Source organism: Bombina bombina, chromosome 4 (assembly GCF_027579735.1).
Source record: "Bombina bombina isolate aBomBom1 chromosome 4, aBomBom1.pri, whole genome shotgun sequence".
Taxonomy (NCBI): Eukaryota; Metazoa; Chordata; class Amphibia; order Anura; family Bombinatoridae; genus Bombina; species Bombina bombina.
This window is the reverse complement of record NC_069502.1, coordinates 553,641,437-553,657,842: the sequence shown is the minus strand read 5'-3', so window position 1 is coordinate 553,657,842 and position 16,406 is coordinate 553,641,437. Positions and strand designations below refer to the sequence as shown.

The window sequence follows — 16,406 nt, the reverse complement described above, 5'->3', positions numbered from 1 at the left end:
AACTAAATGAATCCTATTTAAAACTAAATACTTACCTTTAAAATAAACCCTAATATAGCTACAATATAAATAATAATTATATTCTAGCTATTTTAGGATTTATTTTTATTTTACAGGTACCTTTCAATTTATTTTAACTAGGTACAATAGCTATTAAATAGTTATTAACTATTTAATAGCTTACCTAGCTAAAAGAAACTGAAATTTGCCTGTAAAATAAATCCTAACCTAAGTTACAATTACACCTAACACTACACTATACTTTAATAAATTATTCCTATTTAAAACTAAATACTTACCTGTAAAATAAACCCTAAGATAGCTACAATATAATTAATAATTATATTGTAGCTATCTTAGGATTTATATTTATTTTACAGGTAACTTTGAATTTATTTTAGCTAGTTAGAATAGTTATTAAATAGTTATTAACTATTTAATAACTACCTAGCTAAAAGAAATACAAAATTACCTGTAAAATAAATCCTAACCTAAGTTACAATTAAACCTAATACTACACTATCATTAAATTAATTAAATAAACTACCTACAAATAACTACAATTAAATACAATTACATAAACTAACTAAAGTACAAAAAATAAAAAAAAGCTAAGTTACAAAAAATAAGTTACAAACATGTTAAAAATATTACAACAATTTTAAGCTACTTACACCTAATCTAAGCCCCCTAATAAAATAACAAACCCCCCCAAAATAAAAAAATGCCCTACCCTATTCTAAATTAAATAAAGTTCAAAGCTCTTTTACCTTACCAGCCCTTAAAAGGGCCATTTGTGGGGGCATGCCCCAAAGAAAACAGCTCTTTTGCCTGTAAAAGAAAAATACAACCCCCCCCAACATTAAAACCCACCACCCACATACCCCTAATCTAACCCAAACCCCCCTTACAAAAACCTAACACTAATCCCCTGAAGATCATCCTACCTTGTCTTCACTCAGCCGAGCAGCGATGGAACCGAAGTGGACATCCGGAGCGGAAGAAGTTAATCCTCCAAGCGGCGCTGAAGAAATCTTCCATCCGATGAAGTCATCATCCAGGCGGCGCTGAAGAAAAGTCTTCGATCCGGCCGATGTCATCTTCAAAGAGGCGCTGAAGAGGTCTTCTATCCGGGCGATGTCATCTTACAAGCCGGGTCTTGAATCTTCCTCCCGCCGACGCGGAACCTCCTTCTTCACCGACGGACTACGACGAATGAAGGCTCCTTTAAGGGATGTCATCCAAGATGGCGTCCCCTCAATTCCAATTGGCTGATAGGATTCTTTCAGCCAATCGGAATTAAGGTAGGAAAAATCTGATTGGCTGATGGAATCAGCCAATCAGATTGAGCTCGCATTCTATTGGCTGTTCCGATCAGCCAATAGAATGCAAGCTCAATCTGATTGGCTGATCGGATCAGCCAATCGGATTGAACTTGATTCTGATTGGCTGACTCCATCAGCCAATCAGAATATTCCTACCTTAATTCTGACTGGCTGATAGAATCCTATCAGCCAATCGGAATTGAGGGGACGCCATCTTGGATGACGTCCCTTAAAGGAGCCTTCATTCGTCGTAGTCCGTCGGTGAAGAAGGAGGTTCCGCGTCGGCCGGAGGAAGATTCAAGACCCGGCTTGGAAGATGACATCGCCCGGATAGAAGACCTCTTCAGTGCCTCTTTGAAGATGACATCGGCCGGATCGAAGACTTTTCTTCAGCGCCGCCTGGATGATGACTTCATCGGATGGAAGATTTCTTCAGCGCCGCTTGGAGGATTAACTTCTTCCGCTCTGGATGTCCACTTCGGCTCCATCGCTGCTCGGCTGAGTGAAGACAAGGTAGGATGATCTTCAGGGGATTAGTGTTAGGTTTTTGTAAGGGGGGTTTGGGTTAGATTAGGGGTATGTGGGTGGTGGGTTTTAATGTTGGCGGGGGGTTGTATTTTTCTTTTACAGGCAAAAGAGCTGTTTTCTTTGGGGCATGCCCCCACAAATGGCCCTTTTAAGGGCTGGTAAGGTAAAAGAGCTTTGAACTTTATTTAATTTAGAATAGGGTAGGGCATTTTTTTATTTTGGGGGGGTTTGTTATTTTATTAGGGGGCTTAGATTGGTGTAAGTAGCTTAAAATTGTTGTAATATTTTTAACATGTTTGTAACTTATTTTTTTATTTTTTGTAACTTAGCTTTTTTTATTTTTTGTACTTTAGTTAGTTTATGTAATTGTATTTAATTGTAGTTATTTGTAGGTAGTTTATTTAATTAATTTAATGATAGTGTAGTATTAGGTTTAATTGTAACTTAGGTTAGGATTTATTTTACAGGTAATTTTGTATTTCTTTTAGCTAGGTAGTTATTAAATAGTTAATAACTATTTAATAACTATTCTAACTAGCTAAAATAAATTCAAAGTTACCTGTAAAATAAATATAAATCCTAAGATAGCTACAATATAATTATTAATTATATTGTAGCTATCTTAGGGTTTATTTTACAGGTAAGTATTTAGTTTTAAATAGGAATAATTTATTAAAGTATAGTGTAGTGTTAGGTGTAATTGTAACTTAGGTTAGGATTTATTTTACAGGTAAATTTCAGTTTCTTTTAGCTAGGTAAGCTATTAAATAGTTAATAACTATTTAATAGCTATTGTACCTAGTTAAAATAAATTGAAAGGTACCTGTAAAATAAAAATAAATCCTAAGATAGCTAGAATATAATTATTATTTATATTGTAGCTATATTAGGGTTTATTTTAAAGGTAAGTATTTAGTTTTAAATAGGATTCATTTAGTTAATAAGAGTTAATTTATTTAGATTTATTTAATTAATATTTAAGTTAGGGGGGCGTTAGGGTTAGGGTTAGACTTAGGTTTAGGGGTTAATAATTTTATTACAGTGGCGGCGGCGTAGTGGGGGGCAGGATAGGGGTTAATAAATTTATTATAGGGGGCGACGGTGTAGGGGAGGCAGATTAGGGGTTAATACATTTATTATAGGTGACGACGGTGTAGGGGGGGCAGGATAGGGGTTACTAGGTATACTGTAGGTGGCAGCGGTGTCCGGGAGCGGCGGTTTAGGGGTTAATACATTTATAAGAGTTGCGGCAGGGTCTAGGAGCGGCGGTTTAGGGGTTAGTAACTTTATTTAGTTGCGGGGTGCTCCGGGGGCGCCGGTATAGGGATAGAACAGTGTAGTTTAGTGTGAGTGCTTAGTGACAGGCTAGCAATAAAGCTGGGAAAAAGCCGAAGAGCAGCGAGATCGGATGAGTGATAACTGTCACAGTCCGCTGCTCATCGCCCCGCAGCTTTTTGACAGCTTTATTTGATAACTTAGGCGTATTTTTTCAGGTCCGCGGCGGCGAAGGTAGGCGAGCTTAGGCGGGCGTATTGGGCCGGTGAAGTCAGAAAAGTAGACGGCTTGATAACTACCCCCGTATATTGATGAGCATATTCGTATAAACACGATTATGGGTTCTAATCAGCATGGTTTTATAAGAAATAGATCATGTCAAACTAATCTAATTAGATTCTATGAGGAAGTAAGTAAAAATATAGATAAAGGGGAATCAGTTGATGTGATATACTTAGATTTTGCAAAGGTGTTTGATACAGTGCCACATGAGAGATTAATGTACAAAATTAAGGGACTGGGAATAGCTGAAAATGTTAGTTTAGAATAAAGGTAATCAGTGGAGTACCCCAGGGATCAGTACTGGGCCCTATTCTTTTTAATATTTTTTAAATGACTTGGAGCAAGGATTAAATAGCGACATCTCTATTTTTGCAGATGATACTAAGTTAAGTAAGGTCATTAGGTCAGCGCAGGATGAACTTTCATTACAAAGGGACCTGCAAAATTTAGAAGTATGGGCAGGTAAGTGTAAAATGAGATTTAATATGGGAAAATTCAAGGTTCTACATTTTGGAAGTAACAATAAGCAGGCAACATATTATTTAAATGGGACAGGACTTAGCCAAACACAGGAGGAAAGGGATTTGGGGGTAGTAATAGATAACAAGGTAAAGATGGGTGCACAATGCAGGGCAGTAATAAGATACTAGCATGTATTAAATCTGTCACTATATAAAGCTCTGGTAAGACCTCACTTTGAGTATGGAGTGCAGTTCTGGGGACCTATTGCAAAAAAAAGATATTGCAGAACTAGAAAAAGTTCAGAGAAGTGCCACAAAGCTAATAAGGGGATTGGAGAATTTAACCTATGAGGAGAGGCTAGCCAAACTGGGTCTGTTTTCTTTAGAAAAAAGGCACTTAAGAGGTGACATGATTACTTTATATAAATATATTCAAGGCCCATATACAGAGATGGCAGAAGCTCTGTTTATTCCAAGAAAATAGTTTGTGACCAGAGGTCACAATTTAAGGTTGGAGGAAAGGAGATTTAATCTCCTGCAATGGAAACATTTTTTCACTGTAAGAGCAATAAAATTGTGGAACTCATTACCAAAGGAGGTATTGAATGCCAATACCCTAGATACGTTTAAAATTGCTTGGATACATTTCTGTCTATAAACCAAATTCATGGATATTATTGCTAGTATTAAATGGGTCACCTTTTAGTGGGATTATTTACGCTTAACTGCAGCTTTTTGTATATATTTTAGATTTGTATAGGTTGAACTCGATGGACTTCAGTCTTTTTTCAACCTTATCTACTATGTTACTATGTTACTTCTATATAAATAAATACCTATACCTATGGACAATTCCATGGCGGTGTAGATGCTCCACAGCAGACATGATCTGCCGAGTGTATTTTCTAACATCTCTTTCTTCCAGTCTCTTTTTATCACAAATTTTATCCATCAGGTCACCTCCTAAGCACAACTCCATAACCATATAGTATGAATTTTCTGTCTCCAAAGTTTCATAGAGTTGAACAATATTAGGATGTTTAATCATCTGATGGATGCGGGGCTCCCTCTTCATGTTCTTCAAAACGTAAGAATCCTGTTTGGCTTTTTTCTTATCAATGACTTTCATGGCTACCTGTAACAACATGCAGCATTTATTAATATTTAAATATTTTGGGGTATATTCTAGATTGCTCCATGAACTATATGCGCGGTAAGATAACCCTTTTTTTTCAAATCTGAATTAATCTCAAGTTATCAGAAAAAAAAGGTTTTTGGATAGTTATCAGATTACTTTGTCAGATATGTGCATAAGGTTTGTAAATTTATTTCAGCTGACAACCCCAGTTGCATTTTATTTGCGCCAATTACTTAGTTAACATTTTAATATTTCCCATTTTAATTAAAATATTAAAACAATAAACAAGTCAAACCTTTAAACTAAGAAATATGTTAACAATTAAGATACTAGCATCTGTGTAGGTCTGTGAAAAGCCTGTGAAAAGCCAACACCCTACTTGTGTGCAAACCCAATCTCATATTCTCATGTGTGCTAACCGACATGAAAATATGAATATTTCACATTCCAATGTTCTTCACATAGCAGAATATTTTATATTTATTCATGAATACATATTTTTACATCTATCTGATGGTATTTTGGTACAATATATATTTCTATTGATACATATACATGATTTTATATAGGTATAGATATATACAGATATATATGTATATCTATTTATAAATACTTAGAACATATTCTGCTAGGTGCAGAACATTGGAATGTAAACTATTTTCAGCAAATGCACAGTAAATATGAATATTGCATAAATATGTTTTTACATGTTTCATCTTTTTAACTGCAAAGGGCTCCAATGCAATTATATATAAATATATATGTCTATATATGTGTACATATGTATTTATGTGTTTATATGTGTATATATGTCTGTAAATACATATTCTCCCCGCAGGAATTCTCCTTTGAAGACAGTGGCATAACCAAAAGAGATTCTTGAGAATGATCCAATTCCAACAAATGTGATGCTTCCAAAGTACTAGTCCCAAAACTAACAGAAGTTGCCTCTGCCTCATCTACAGTACTTGGTCACCAATTGATTTGACAAGGGACTGAAAACTGTTTTTAAGCTCCAGACTTCCACTTCCAGGCATCACATCTTAACTTTTGCCTTTGGAAACTCTTTGCTGCTTAGTAGCTACACTTTTACCTTTTTTTTTACTGAACTTGCCAGTCACATTCTTTATCCTCTTCTTCAGGTTTTAGGACAATAGGATCTGAAGAACTCACATCTTACCTCATTTATCCAAAATCACAATGTTACATTAGTGTGTCATCTAAAGGGCGAGGAACATTTACCTCATTTACTCCAAATCTTGCCACATTCATGATGCCTAGTGTGTTGCCTTCAACCTGTAATAAGTCTAGATCACTAAAGGAATTTTACTCTTCATGGTTCTGATTATGCTGAGCCTCTGGACACTTAATATACAAATGACCGAGCTTACAGCACAAATTGCAAACAATGGTATTGATGCATTCACTTCTTGGATGACCAAATTCCTTATAGTTACTGCATCTGATTTTATCACAGGTTGAAGAAAAATGTCCTCTGAAACCACACTTAAAACATTTTGGGCTAGATTACCAGTGGAGCGCTATATATCTTTCATGAAGGGAGGGGCCAGTGAAGGGAGTAAGTCACTCAGCGATGGCAGCAAATATAAATATATATGTAAATGCTGATATTCATATATAATTATGTGTTAATATGTGTATATATATATATATATATATATATATATATATAAAAGCATGTACATATATATTTACTGGGAACACACAATTCCCATTGACCACAATAAAAGGCAGTTTTCAGCGCTGTTGTTTTTCTAACACCCCACTCCCACCAACTTTAACCCCAAAATACTGCCTAGTGCAGTAAATTTATTACAAAATAAAGTTGCAGCCATCTTTATTTTTTTTTTTTTTTTTATTAATAATTTTTATTGAGGAATATTCAAAGGCATACAATAGTCATAAAAACAGGTTCCTGCATTGCATGTCACATACAGTAAGATTTAGTGTTACAAGAATGAGAAAACCAACACAGAAAATAAACGCAAGTGTAACAATTTACATATCATGCAACCATGAGATACATAGAATGCCAAATATTGAAATGCCTTTTAAATAAAATCCTAGGCCGCTCTTGGACCATCACAAGCATTTAAGATAAAAGAAGGCATATGCAAACAAAAGAGACCACTTGTGGGTCTCGTTGGTAAACCTCAGTTTTTTATAATTTTATCTCTTACTAATATGAATAGTGTGTAAATTAAGTAAGGTGCTAAAGGGATAATATTGTTACGTGCATATATATATTTGGACAATCTTGCATAGATTAAGAAAAAAATAAAGCTGAGTATAATGATAACCTGCAAGATTTAGCTAGAAAGGAGGGTATATAGGGTGCGGTATATGTAAGAAAAACCGCGTAGTCAGTCCTCCCACTTAAGGGAGGCATATTAAGTGGAGTGGGGGGGTGGAGGTGATGAGTTACCTACGAGAAGTAGATAAGAAATGTCAGCTTGTCTTCTAAATTTGCCAAACAGATGCACAGGAAATAGGTTGTGATTGGGCTAACTACTATAGGTGGTTATTTAAACTAGGTGGGTAAAACTTAACATGACTCTAAGTAAGGTCTCAAGAGCATATGGAAAACTGGGGGAGAAGTAAATATAGATTAGCTACTCATGATAGTAACGCTGCATTATGAGTGTTGTAAGTATATAGATCCCAAATGATGGGAATGTTAATGCAGGGCCAGCCTGCAGCAGGGACATACTTGGAGTATTGAATTGATGTTGTACTTCATATTGTGGTTGGGCGTGATTTTAATATGTATACTAATCAATATATTAATGAGCTAACAAACAAAAAATAGGGGATAACATTATTCCACGCCGAGATTGGTATCTATCTAGGGCGAGAAGGGGAACAAAACTTACTGTAGGCAGGCTCAAACCTATTAGGTATTATTATTAGTAGCTAGTTATCTAAGGGGATCTTGCCCTTAAAAATAAGTGAACAGGGAAGCGTCTCCTCACCCCAAAAAATTACACACTGGGACTGAAGAGATAACTAGATTCACAGAAAAATATAAAATGCAGATGCTATAAGGGGATGATTCCTATAGGGAGAACAAGCGCTAAAGCAACTGAATAAAACATTAGTGTGCTTCTGCTGCCTAGGCACGGGCCCTATGCCCAGCAACCGGCACACACCTTATTTAAACTGTCACCCACATATAAATGAGTGAAAGATCTGCTATAGGCGGAGATGCCATCAATGGGAAAACATCATAACAATAAAGGGATGGATCCAGTAAACATAATGGAACATTTATATTCCTGGACATATTAATTATGAAAACAATACAAACAGTTGTGCATCAATAACAGGCATTATGGTGCAATGCTATATCAAAAATTATTCTATAAAGCCATATATTTGTTAGACACAAACATCACGCCGCCCCGGCCGCTGGCAGCGAGAGGTCATGTACACAAATTTCATCTAAACACAATGCCTATACATGAAGCATGAGAGCCTGCAAACTTAGAAAAATTATGTGATGAAATATTTAAATTCTGGTAAGCTCACTAAATATGCAAACAATGAGGAGCCTGTACATATAATGCAATAGTATGAATAGCTAAAGAGATGATAAACTGGCCCCATTGAAACATAAACAGAAATACATATAAATAGCATTACATTCAGTTTCTATTAATGCCCCAATGAAAAAATAAAAAAACATATCAGGGCTCAAACAAATTTTGCAGGGAACAGCTTGTAGTAATCTGTAAGCATATAATATTGCAGCTCCACACTTGGGGATATACAGTATAGCAGTGGTCAATATAGTATATATATATAAGCATGACAAGCAGTCCTATTAGACAGTGAGATGTAAATATTCAGACTCAAAGTAGCCATCATATGTTATAGTACAGACGCTACTAGTATATTCCTAGGAAGCTCCAAATTAGCCAATGCCTCTTCTGAAAACACCAGGAACATAACAATGAGCGGTGCTTTAAAGCTCTATCATTTAAACTTATATATGTATCGCATGCAGTTAGCAGTCCCCCTAGACATCGTGAGGGTAACATAGGCAGTCTTATCATTATAGAACAAGCATTCTGGTTTGTAAGTAGTTAACAGAGTGCAGTCCCACGGCATCTTAATGTCTATCAACCCTCATGGCTAAGTGATCTAATTAGATGAGCCTCCGGGAGCTGCACAGCTCAGTGTTCCTATCCCACCCCGGATGGCCAGGGTGAGGGAAGTCTGTCCCTAAGTTCAATGGCCAGCCTAGTTATGGCGCTTCTAGTAGCAGGAATTGTATAAGAGTGCTCAGTGCTGACTGGGTTCTGACTGCACACGCTAGTAGCCTTTGTCACCACGGAGCCTGAGCTCCACTGTCGCTCTCTCCTTGACTTGCCTCCTATAATGACAGTCTGGGGTACATCCACCCACCAAGGCACATACCGCAACTTGTAAGTGCACTCTCGGTCTTCCTTCTTCTGATGTGTGCGCGGGGTCTTACCACGTAAGTGCAGAGCTGCAGAGCGAAGACGCCATTTTAACTTTGGTCTATACCGCGTCTTAGCTGCACTTGTATGACCGGTGGCCTTCCGCTTATAAGTCTCACGTGGGTAAATCCGTTGTGTCTTTAGTAAAGCTGAAAATGTCACGCTTGTTGGGAGACCGAGTGTCTCAGATTCCTCTCTCTGTAGGTAGATCTGGGTGCCTGGTTTGCGCTGCACTGCTGAAGTCAGTATCTTTTGAATACTCTCCTTCAGAGTGGTAAAATGCTGGGTTATGAGTGTCTGGGTTCTCTGTTCCCAACGATCTAGTGCCTCCATTGCTGCCAGTCAGTGTAGGTCTTTGTAGATAAGTAGTGAGCCCCAAAATGCAGGTTATAATCAAGGTAAAATATGAATTTGAAGAGGAGCTCTAAAGAAGCACGTCTGCTCAGACCGGCTGTTGGCTCCGCCCCCCGCCATCTTTATTTTTTAATAAGCTACACTAGACAGTATTTTGGGGGCATTTTGGGCAGATTTATAAAATTAACCAGAGATCCAATCTCTGGTTATTTTTAGAAGTGCTAATTGCTACCGCGAGCTTGTGGTAGCAATAACCAGTCATTGCGGGAGCGCAATAATTTAGCACTCCTCTTGTAATCTAGCCCTTTGGCTGTAGCTTCTGGTTTATGCTGCAATACTGTGATTTGTTTGCTACAAGCTGCATGAGTTTCTTGCACTGTGTAAATAGTATTGCTTGCAGGCTGCATTATGTATTAAGAATTGATTACAGCATTTTTTCCCCCATTACTCAAATCTATTGCCTCTTAATAATCCACATCTGGGGCCTGTACACAAGCAAAATCCATAGCTGTATTACTTTGCTTTACAGCAAACTTGTCTCCCCTGGGTGGGGAATCAGCACACTCAGCCTCCATGTTTCCACAAACAGTCTCTTATTGCAGCACCTGCACATGACTGCAAAGTTTGTTGCTTTGCTCAGATTCACTAGTGCAGGATTAATTTTTATGTCTGGCCTCACTTAAATTCTTCCTTATTAATTCAACATTTAGCCACCAATCAGCAAGTGCTACCCAGGTGGTGAACCAAAAATTGGCCGAGTCCAAAGCTTATATTCCTGCTTTTCAAATAAAGATACCAAGAGAATGAAGAAAGATTGATAATAGGAGTAAATTAGAAAGTTGCTTAAAATTACATAATCTGAATCATGAAAGAAAAAAAAATTGGGTTTCATATTCCTTTAATTTTCTTTTATTCAAAAACATCAAAAATCTGCACATATTTTCTTTGTCTCCCATTCCAAAAATTAGATGGGACCAGAAAATTAACGGCTAGATTACGAGTCTTGCGTTAACCTTAAAAAGCAGCGTTGAGAGGTCCCAACGCTGCTTTTTAACGCCCTCTGGTATTATGAGTCAGGCAGGTACAGGTGTACCGCTCGAGCTTACCGCAAATCCCCTTACGTAAATTGCGTATCCTATCTTTTTAATGGGATTTGCATAACGCCGGTATTATGAGTCTTGGAAGAAGTGAGCGGTACACCCTCTCCTGTCAAGACTCCTACCGCGAAAGTCAGTAGTTAAGAGTTTTATGGACTAGCGCCGTAACATAAAACTCTTAACTAAAGTGCTAAAAAGTACACTAACACCCATAAACTACCTATTAACCCCTAATTCGAGCCCCCCCACATCGCAAACACTTAAATAAAGTTTTTAACCCCTAATCTACCGACCGGACATCGTTGCCACTGTAATAAATATATTAACCCCTAAACTGCTGCACTCCCGCCTCGCAAACACTAGTTAAATTTTATTAACCCCTAATTTGCCGTCCCTAACATCGCCGACACCTACCTACATTTATTAACCCCTAATCTGCAGCCCCCAACGTCGCCGCTACTATATTAAATTTATTAACCCCTAAAATGAAGTCTGATCCCCCCTAACTTAAATATTATTTAAATAAAACTAAATAAAATTACTACAATTAAATAAATTATTCTTATTTAAAACTAAATACTTACCTATAAAATAAACCCTAAAATAGCTACAATATAACTAATAGTTACATTTGTATCTATCTTAGGGTTTATATTTATTTTACAGGCAACTTTGTATTTATTTTAACTAGGTACAATAGTTATTACATAGTTATTAACTATTTAATAACTACCTAGTTAAAATAAGTACACATTTACCTGTAAAATAAATCCTAACCTAAGTTACAATTACACCTAACACTACACTATCATTAAATTTATTTACTAAATTACCTACAATTAAATACAATTAAATTAAATAAACTAAAGTACAAAAAAACCCCCACTAAATAACAGAAAATAAAAAAATAATTAATTTTTTTAAAACTAATTACACCTAATCTAATCCCCCTAATAAAATAAAAAAGCCCCCCAAAATATAAAATTCCCTACCCTATACTAAATTACAAATAGCCCTTAAATGGGTCTTTTGCGGGACATTGCCCCAAAGTAATCAGCTCTTTTACCTGTAAAAAAAAAATACAATACCCCCCAACATTGAAACCCACCACCCACACACCCAACCCTACTCTAAAACCCACCCAATCCCCCCTTAAAAAAACCTAACACTACCCCCTTGAAGATCACCCTACCTTGAGACATCTTCACCCAGCTGGGCACAAGTGGACCTCCAGAGGGGCAGAAGTCTTCATCTGATCCGGGCAGAAGAGGTCCTCCAAGTGGCAGAAGTCTTCATCCAGATGGCATCTTCTATCTTCATCCATCTGGAGCAGAGCGGGTCCATCTTCAATCCAGCCGAAGCGGAGCATCCTCTTCAAATGAAGTCCAAGCGAAGAATGAAAGTTCCTTTAAATGACGTCATCCAAGATGGCGTCCCTTGAATTCAGATTAGCTGATAGGATTCTATCAGCCAATCAGAATTAAGGTAGGAAAAATTCTATTGGCTGATCCAATCAGCCAAAAGGATTGAGGTTGCATTCTATTGGCTGATTGGAACAGCCAATAGAATGCAAGCTCAATCCTATTGGCTAATTGGATCAGCCAATAGGATTAAACTTCAATCCTATTGGCTGATTGGATCAGCCAATAGGATTTTTCCTACCTTAATTCCGATTGACTGATAGAATCCTATCAGCCAATCAGAATTCAAGGGATGCCATCTTGGATGACGTCATTTAAAGGAACATTCATTCTGTGCTTGGACTTCGTTTGAAGAGGATGCTCCTCGTCAGCTGGATTGAAGATGGACCCGCTCCGGATGGATGAAGATAGAAGATGCCATCTGGATGAAGACTTCCGCCGCTTGGGGGACCTCCTGCCCAGATTGGATGAAGACTTCTGTCCCTCTGGAGGTCCACTTGTGCCCGGCTGGGTGAAGACGTCTCAAGGTAGGGTGATCTTCAAAGGGGTAGTGTTAGGTTTTTTAAGGGGGGATTGGGAATACTTAAAATACCTAATTTCTTCAATTAGAAGAAAATGTTTTTTTATATATAAATATATATATATTTATAGATATATATCTGCATTTTTTTTAAATATATATTTCTATAGCAACATATCCACATTTTTCCTAGCTTTTTAATAACTATTCTACCTAGTTAAAATAAATACAAACTTGCCTGTAAAATAAAAATAAACCCTAAGCTAGCTACAATGTAACTATTAGTTATATTGTAGCTAGCTTAGGGTTTATTTTATAGGTAAGTATTTAGTTTTAAATAGGAATTATTTAGTAAATGATAGGAATATTTAGTTTGATTTATTTAAATTATATTTAAGTTAGGGGGTGTTAGGGTTAGACTTAGGTTTAGGGGTTAATAACTTTAGTATAGTGGCGGAGACGTTGGGGGTGAAAGATTAGGGGTTAATAAATGTAGGTAGGTGGTGGCGATGTTAGGGGCGGCAGATTAGGGGTTAATACTTTAATGTAGGTGGCGGCGGTGGCGGGCAGCAGATTAGGGGTTAATAAGTATAATGTAGGTGACGGCAGTGTCGGGGATGGCAGATTAGGGGTTACTAAGTATAATGTAGGTTGCGGCGGTGTCGGGGCGGCAGATTAGGGTTAATAAGTATAATGCAGGTGGCGGCGGTGGCGGGGGCGGCAGATTAGGGGTTAATAAGTATAATGTAGGATGTAGGTGACGGCGGTGTCGGGGACGGCAGATTAGGGGTTAATAAGTATAATGTAGGTGGCGGCAGTGTAGGGGATGGCAGATTAGGGGTGTTTAGACTCGGGGTACATGTTAATGTTAGGGTGTTAGGTGTAAACATAACTTTATTCTCCCATAGGAAACAATGGGATATCGGGCAGCAGCGAACATGAGCTTTCACTGCTTTCTAACTCCCATTTATTCCTATGGCATCCGCCGCCTCCAGGGCGGCGGATTGAAAACCAGGTACGCTGGGCCAGAATAGTGGCGAGCGTACCTGGTAGTTATTTGATAACTAACAAAAGTAGTCAGATAGTGCCGAATTTGCATTCGGAACATCTGTAGTGATGTAAGCATTGATCTGTGTCAGACTGAGACCGGCGGATCGTATGTTACGTCACAAAATTCTACTTTTGCCTGTTTGTAGGGTTTGATAACTAAGGAGAATCAGGCACGCCACAATTACGCTGCAGAATTCTAGCGTATTTGCGGTTGACGGCTTGATAAATAGATGCCTTAATCTCTATAAGCAACATTACTTCTCTACTCTTATCTCTACTCTTTCTTCAGTATATAGTATGTATATAACAGTATATTTTAATGTGTTTATGATGTGTTTGATGCATATTTTTTTTTTTTTAGCCCTAACCCTTTATGTAAGGTCTTAATCGTGCTAACCTGACACATTAAAATATATTGCACTCTAGGGAACATGTTTATTTTCAACTTTTAATATGTGCGCAAAATAATGCACAGGGGATATTCCGATATTGCTTGTGTGCAAACATTAGCGTGCCACTTGTAATCTAGCCTTTAGAGTAACATTCTGGCTATAAACAGCCCCAGCATATTAGTAAAATGTAGTGCAGACTTTGCAGGAGCTAAACTCATTTAATGCTATAAGAAAAAGGGAAGAAACTGGAAGTTCCAGAGAGCGGAAAGATGCTTTCTGCTCAAAAAATATGATCTTAAATGATTCTCCAGCACTAATAGAGCTCTTATAAGAACCTAGCCAGGTAGATTCTGCTGTACTTCTGTGTGGGGTGTTCTCCAAATTTTTGTATGTGAAGGAGAGACAAGCCCAGTGCAATATAGCACTGCATGGCATGAGAGTTTTGTTACATTTACACTTTGTGCATTGTATTGGATATTACTTTACACTTCGGATTGTGTTCTTATTATTACATTTAAGTTTTGCACTTTCTATTTTAATATTTAATTAATTTAGATTTAGATACAGCAGTTATATTCTGATTATGATTTGAAAGTGTCTGTGTGAATTTAACAAATTAGGATCATACTTTGTATATTTCTTTGTATCTTTTACAGATGACATTGCAAATTGAATTTGTTCAATTGTAAAATATAACTGTCAGCATCAGAAAGTGGGAGGGACAGGGCAGTTTCCTGGGCTGAACAGGGGAGGTTCCAGGGTATGTCTAAAGCTCTCTCACAATTCTCATGAAATACTGTAAGCATTTTACACAAGCTGGTCTCACTGAATTATGTATGCAGGTGAAGTTTGTTCAAAATTCCCAATACGCTTATTTACCTAAATATAAAGCACAAAATGAAAATGCAGCAGAACTGTCATGTCATGCAGCGCTATACTCCACTGGGCTTGTCTCTCCACATCCATAAATGCAGGTAATGCGCCTTGGAGAAGTAAAGCAAAATCTGCCTTTTTAGAATCTTGTGAGAGATTTAAAGTTCTCAGCTAAAGTGAGATTTTCTAAGAAGTCTTCTGTTCTGAACATAGTGAGGTGGTCAAAGAATTTTAGAAACACAAATTTTACCTTGAAAGATGTTTACTTTACTATGCAGGGTTCTGGATGTAAAGGGGAGACTCCTATATTACAATATAAGGTCTAAAAAAATACCAAAGATTTTGTGTGATTTCTCTCCATGGCGGCCAGTTTCTTAACATCAGGCCCTGACTGACTGACATTTCTTACATATCTGTATGTGAAGGAGCTACACATGCATTACAATAGAGGACTCAGAAAAATAGGCAAGTTACAAATTATAATGAAAATATAAGTAAGGATCATAATTGTATTATGCATTAAAAATGTATTGAAAATATGCTTTAAAGTAGATATCACAATTCAAATTATAATTACTTAGTAACATCATTATTTAAAAAACACAGGGAATATTAATGCTTAATGGACACTGCAACAATTGTATTTAATTTACAACATATAAGTAGGCTAAATCGGCTGATCCTTGTGTGTGCGATGTTACCAAGTTTGTTTCAAAATATGCAATGGACTTATTACACTGACAGAAATATACATGTCCACAAAACTAGAAGCATATTGAAGACAAGATACATAGACAAACCTAAAATTATATTTGTATTGAGTAAAAAATTATCAGTGTTGAAGGTTCCCTGTCAAATTTACTCTGAGACATTTACCCTGAGAGATTCTCCATTCCAGAGAGCTTCATTACTTTCTTTGAGAGGCATTGGAAAATGGGTGTAACAAGAAAAAGTACAGGAAAAAGTCTGAAGAAGTAAGTCTGGATGGGGGACCTCTTGCAGTAGAAAATGGATGGCCATGACAGATCACCCAGGAACAGATTGCAACTGCCAATGAAGAAGGACCCGGCATGAAGAAGTAATAGCGTTAGAAGATGGGCTAAGGATTACAAAACCAGAGTATATATTATTTCACTTACAACAGTAAAGCCATTGGTAAATCCTGTCAGACATTTTGACATTAGATTATATTATCTAATGGAATGG

General features: G+C 37.1%; 1 long non-coding RNA gene across 2 annotated transcripts in view; it reads left to right on the top strand.

The window, feature by feature from the left end:
- The window catches only part of LOC128655479 (uncharacterized), a 129,471-nt gene extending 122,904 nt beyond the window's left edge, over positions 1–6,567 (top strand). For both annotated transcript variants that reach the window (XR_008401818.1, XR_008401817.1), the window contains exons 3-4: positions 4,883–4,958; positions 5,848–6,567. This is a non-coding gene — a long non-coding RNA (uncharacterized LOC128655479). The remainder of the gene's footprint in view (positions 1–4,882; positions 4,959–5,847) is intronic.
- Positions 6,568–16,406: the final 9,839 nt, after the last annotated feature.